The sequence below is a fragment of the Pinus tabuliformis genome, chromosome 1_2 (genome assembly GCF_031772625.1).
Source record: "Pinus tabuliformis cultivar Carrire ecotype Pingquan chromosome 1_2, CPIR1, whole genome shotgun sequence".
Lineage (NCBI taxonomy): Eukaryota > Viridiplantae > Streptophyta > Pinopsida > Pinales > Pinaceae > Pinus > Pinus tabuliformis.
Genome location: NC_142298.1, coordinates 1283528380 through 1283534090, shown reverse-complemented (window position 1 = coordinate 1283534090; position 5711 = coordinate 1283528380). Strand labels below are relative to the sequence as shown.

The 5711-nt window shown below is 39.4% G+C and overlaps 1 pseudogene; it reads left to right on the top strand.

Moving 5' to 3' along the window:
• The first annotated feature begins 2925 nt into the window (after nt 1-2925).
• Nucleotides 2926-3754, top strand: LOC149210918 (peptide deformylase 1B, chloroplastic-like; annotated as a pseudogene).
• The last annotated feature ends 1957 nt before the right edge of the window (nt 3755-5711 follow it).

Here is a 5711-nt window from a genome sequence, read left to right as displayed (position 1 = left end):
AGACAACAATGTAATGGGGGTTGGATATTTTATAAAAACAGAGTACTGTTTTGGCTTATGTAAAGACAGAGTTCAGTAATATAAGTTGGCTGCTTTTCTTCTCAGGATTCATAAAGGATTTCCATGTTCAGAATGGTGATTTTATTCTTTCCTTCATGTCTTTTACAGTTGTATAAATGCATAATCACTCAGAATTCACTGATTGTGCTCTGATTTCCTGTATGCATTTGTAAACTTTGGTTTTATATGAGTTGTGTTCTGAGCATCTAAATGCTAAATGCCCTGACTTCTATGTAAAGGCAGTATCATTGTTTACTGAAGTATGATTGACTCCATAGGCCCAATGGAAACTTATGTAATGTTTGTCCAGCCTTCATATTTGTCAATGTTATTCCACAAGAGTTAGCCATCTTATTAATAGTCAAAATCAATAACCCTTTTTGAGAGAGCCCTCTCAGGCTAAGGAGGCTAAGCCTTAGTCAAAATATTGGTTTGAAACAGTTACTTGAAGTCTTCCTGGTTTGCAGCCTTCCAGGGCTTGATTTTGAGATAACATTTTGGTGCGTCTGCCGGGAGCCTGAAGATTATTCATTCCCGAAATTATGAAGCTGAACTTCTGAAGGTAGCAGGAGCTCAGAAGGTTTTTGAGGCTGCAAATCTACCTTGGCGACTCCATTGTTAAAAAATTCAAAATTCATACATTCATGGTGATTCCACTGGAGTTATGAAGGACCCAGATGCTACCATTCTTATCTCAAGGTATGCATGCATAGATTTTTCAGGAATTCATGGTTTCCCAAATCATTTTCCCAAGGATGCATATTTTCTAAGGAATGGTCCAAAATTCAATGGAGAAGATCTGAGTTTAACTTTGAAGCATATATCAGATTTTTGTGATTTTACAGAGCTTCTTAGAGTTAAGCATGAGGATGTTTGCATTATGTTGTTCTATGATTCACTTCAAGGGAAATGTAAACAATGGATTGAAAGCTTTCCTGCCAAATCCATTAAGTCATTTGAAGACTTTTGGCTTATGTTCTTGGAGGAATGGATAGATAGATCAGATGTGGTGGCAAACTCTCCTTCAATTCAAGGTTTCAAACAATGGAATAATGATCATAGTAATGGAGAAACAGTTGAAAATTTTTCCTTGTCCTTGTCTTCTTATCTAAAATCATTTGAGTGTAAAGCAGAGGATAAGATGAAATTTTTGGATGAAGTTGCTGAGGACATTGAGAAAGACATTGAAGGTTTACAAGGTCAAATTCAGGCATATAGTCTTCATAATCATGATCATTATTTTCAGCAGCTTTCTATGGCAGAACACAAGGAGAGAGTGTTGCTTCCTTTCTCTTTCACGATTGAGGAAGAGTACACTGCTGTTGAAGATCAGTTTGCACAACCAGAAAGTTACGAGAACCATGTATTCTGGGATCCTATAGCTGACTACATGGAAGAGTTTTACTCTCCAGTGTTTCAGTTTTTCTATGAAGATCAGAGGCAATTTCAGTGGCAGCGGTCATCACAATATCATATTGGCTCTGAACTCCGATGCAGTCAAAGAAATCAAACATCAGATAAGACAAATGATTGGCTACATTGGAAATTTCACATTGATTGAGCTGAAAGAAGTTTGAATTGTTAGGGTAGGTAGGTAGGAAAATGCAAATAAGCTCAAGGTTGACTGAGCATTTTTTTCAGTAGATGTAGATTTCTTTTTCCCACAGTGATCATCAAGTTTAAGCCTGAGGTGAAGGCCCAAGAAGTTGGAAAGGGATGCTTGTCAAGCAAATTTCTGTTTGTCATAAATGGATAAGGCACTGGACCTGCGAGTTCTTAGTGTACCACAAGGGCACACTATCCCAAGTGGAGCCACTGTTATCACTGAAAATTCTAATGCCAAAATTTCAAAACCGCTCACATTAGTTTGATGCGGTTTTAGCCTTTTTGTAGTTTCGCAGCGCAACATGTTTTAGGCTGCGCTACAAAATTGGGGATTTGTTCGAATCCATAGCAACTGTCATGCAAAATAGCTCTGGGGTGGATGCATTTTACAGGTGGCATGTTCTCAAGCTCCTGCGTGTATGCTTGTCATCAGTTCTGAATCTGAAGGGAAATATTACAGGTGAAGGAGTTACTCCAGGACTTTTGAGCACGATGCTAATGTCATTCATTGATCCATCAAGACGCAGAACTGAAACATCAACTATGAAGGTTGACCTTGGGGTAAGAACAAAGACACAGCTTATGGCAGAGAGATCTGTATTTAAGGTTTTGTTGATGACTGCAATTGTTGCCAGTGCAGAACCAGAACTTCAAGATCCGAAAGATGATTTTGTCCCCAATGTATGTCGTCGTTTTGCTATGATTTTTCATGTTGATTCAACTACCTCTCCACCAGTAACAGCTAGTCAAGTTGGGACTCGATGGGCACTGAGGCCTTAAGTTCAAGTCACAGTACACTTATACGAAGTTTCCAGCTTGCATTGACATTGAGGAGCGTTGCCCTTGATTAAGATTGTTATTTACGACCATGCCACCGCAGATCTCTCTTTACATTGGCCACATCAATGCTTATGTTTGCAGCCACAACATACAACTGCTTAGCTCTTGTCATACGTGTAAAGGCGAGGCTCACAGATAAAACTATTGATCCCTTTCTACAGTTGATTGATGATAATAGGCTGCGAGCTTTGAATTCAACTCTTGGGGCAGAGGGAGCATTATATGGTTCAAGTGAGGACAATAATGTTGCATTGGAGTTTCTTTCAGCACCGACAATTACAGAAGACCAGTCCACAGAATCCTTAGTGTCCTTGATCATTAGCAATTTAGGCAGATTATCAGAGAAAGAGGCCTACAGGATAAGAAGCGCTATAAAAGAGAAATGCGTGAATACAGGGAAAGGATCAGATTAAATGGCGCTAAAGTAAAGAGCCAGCCATGGCAATGACGAAGATGATGCCTCTGAAAACCCCAGCGTCTTTTGCTCTGAGAGCCTCATCGCCGTTATTATTTAACGGCTTCCTTCCATTCGCGTATTCAATTTCAAGCTCTTCACCACGGACGATGAAAAGAATCGGCGTGAAAGCATCTTTTCAGGCCATGGCGCTTCTGAATTCTCCCCGCGGTATTGGCAGTGTAAATGGCGTGAATTTGAAGCCAAGGATGGGCGTAATGTTCCAGGCGAGAAGAGGATTCCTTTCAGAGCTCCGAAAAATGGAGGAAGAGGAGGATTTTGCTTCTGAGTTGCAGTATGAGTTGTCATTGAAAATTGTGAAGTACCCTGATTCAAGATTGAGAGCCAAGAACAAGCCTATAAATATATTTGATGAAAAGCTCCAACGATTAGCAGATGAGATGTTTGATGTAATGTATAACGGCCTATCTCTGTAAAAATCAAAGCTTGGGACATTAAGGGAAAGAAATTCATTTTGAGTTTGAAAGAGTTCAATGCAAGGATTTTCAGCATGAATACGATCACCTCCAGAGGATTCTTTTTTTTGAGAGGATGCAACCAGATATCCTTGAAACTATACGGCCGACATTACAGAACTTGGAACAGAATTATGAAATCAGAACAGGTATGCCAGCTCTGAGCGAGTCAAAGGTCACATCTAAGACAAGTTGTAATGGAGCATATTTCATTCTGAGCTTCAAGATTTTCCAACATAGGAACGTGAAGAGTGAATGTAAACTGGCGCTGGACAGTGCAGAGATGTCTTCAAAGTGAAATCTATTTGTCCACGGTTCACTGTCTATGCAGCTCCGAACATTTGGACATGGGTTAGCATTTCTTGGGCATTATTTGCAAGCACAGCTAATTATGAACGAAATTTGTGGGGAATTGGTCCATTTCTATGACCACGTCTAGTTAGGAGACAGGGCAATGTGCATCAGCTCCTCAACCTTTTGACACTGGCGACAGAGGTTTTTCTTTTTGAAACTTCAAGTTCAGGGGAATTTAAAGTGGTTATAGAATAGATTCAAATTGATGCTGCTCGTGGTAAAGAACGCATTTGGATAAGGGGGCTTATGTATTATGCTGCTATAACCATTTTTCTGCTGTGGTTATCACCGCTTGCAGTTTCTGTTATATCATTTGGCTCATGTGTACTGATGCATATAGAGTTTACTCCAGGCCGAGTTTCTACTGCAATCGCGACTTTTCGCATACTCCAAGAACCTCTAAGATCCTTTCCTCAAATAATCACTGCAAGAGAACAAGCTGTTTTCAATAACTCAGCAGTTTCGTAGCGCGCTACGAAACTGCTGTAGGTGATGATTGTAACGCAAATCAAGCAGTTTGAATTATGAGCGGAAATTTGGAAAGGGAAACGTCTAAAGGGTGTGCAAGAACATCATCTGAAGTTGCCAGCACTCAATCAAGTCAAGACAGGTGGATGCCTAAAAAGGTTGAAGATTCAAATCAAATTTTAAATTTTTGTTGTAAAGCTCCTTTATCACCATTCAAGATACAACAAACGAGCTGCCTGTAAGAAACTTTTTGCCTGCACACATGTTCATAGCCCAAGCTTACAACGCATCAAAACGTGGCAGTCTTCCACATTTTGGGTAATTAAAGGACTGAAGACATGTTTCTGTGCATTCGATTACTTTGGAGAAAACTGAAGCCGAGAAACCAGGGACATCTCCTAATACTTCTGAACAGTTAAAAGATTCAGCACCCAAGGTAAACGTGGGGCATTAAACATTCATCTCAGCTATCACAGCCACCGCCAGAAGGAGAGCAGATGTCAAAGAACGAGAACCATTGTAATTAAAGCCATCATGCATAACACGGTGTTAGAGTCCTACTTGATTTAGATCTCTTAAAACTCCAGTCAACAGTCAGTTGTATTTATTAGTTAGTTTCAAATGTTAGTAGGTGTCATCATAGGCAGAATCGAATTCCCCTCATGCTGGAGGAGGAAGCTCGAATTAGTTAGAATAAGGATTCTATATATAGCTGAAACAACAATGTAATAGGGGTTGGAAAATTTTATAACAGAGGACTGTTTTGGCTTATGTAAAGACAGAATTCAGTAATATAAGTTGGTTGTTTTTCTTCTCAGGATTCATGAGGGATTTCCATGTTTAGAATGTGTGATTTTATTCTTTCCTTAATGTCTTTTACAGTTGCATATATGTATAATCACTCAGAATTCACTGATTGTGCTCTGACTTCCTGTATGCATGTATGAACTGTGGTTTTATATGAGTTGTGTTCTGAACATCTAAATGCTAAATGCCCTGACTTCTATGTAAAGACAGTATCATTATTTACTGAAGTATGATTGACTCCATAGGCCCAATGGAAATTAGTTTAATATTTGTCCAACCTTCATATTTTTCAATGTTATTCCACAAGAGTTAGCCATCTTATTATTAGTCAAAATCAATAACCCTTTGAGAGAGCCCTCTCAGGCTAGGGAGGCTAAGCCTTAGTCTAAAGATTGGTTTGAAATAGTTACTTGAAGTCTTCCTGGTTTGCAGCCTTCCAGGGTTTGATTTTGAGTTAACATTTTGGTGCGTTTGCCGGGAGTTGAACCCGGGTCTATTGCTTGGAAGGCAATTATCCTAACCGTTGGACTATTAATAAGATGGCTAACTCTTATTAATTAAGATTGTTATTTACAACCATGCCACCGCAGATCTCTCTTTACATTGGCCACATCAATGCTTATGTTTGCAGCCACAACATATAACTG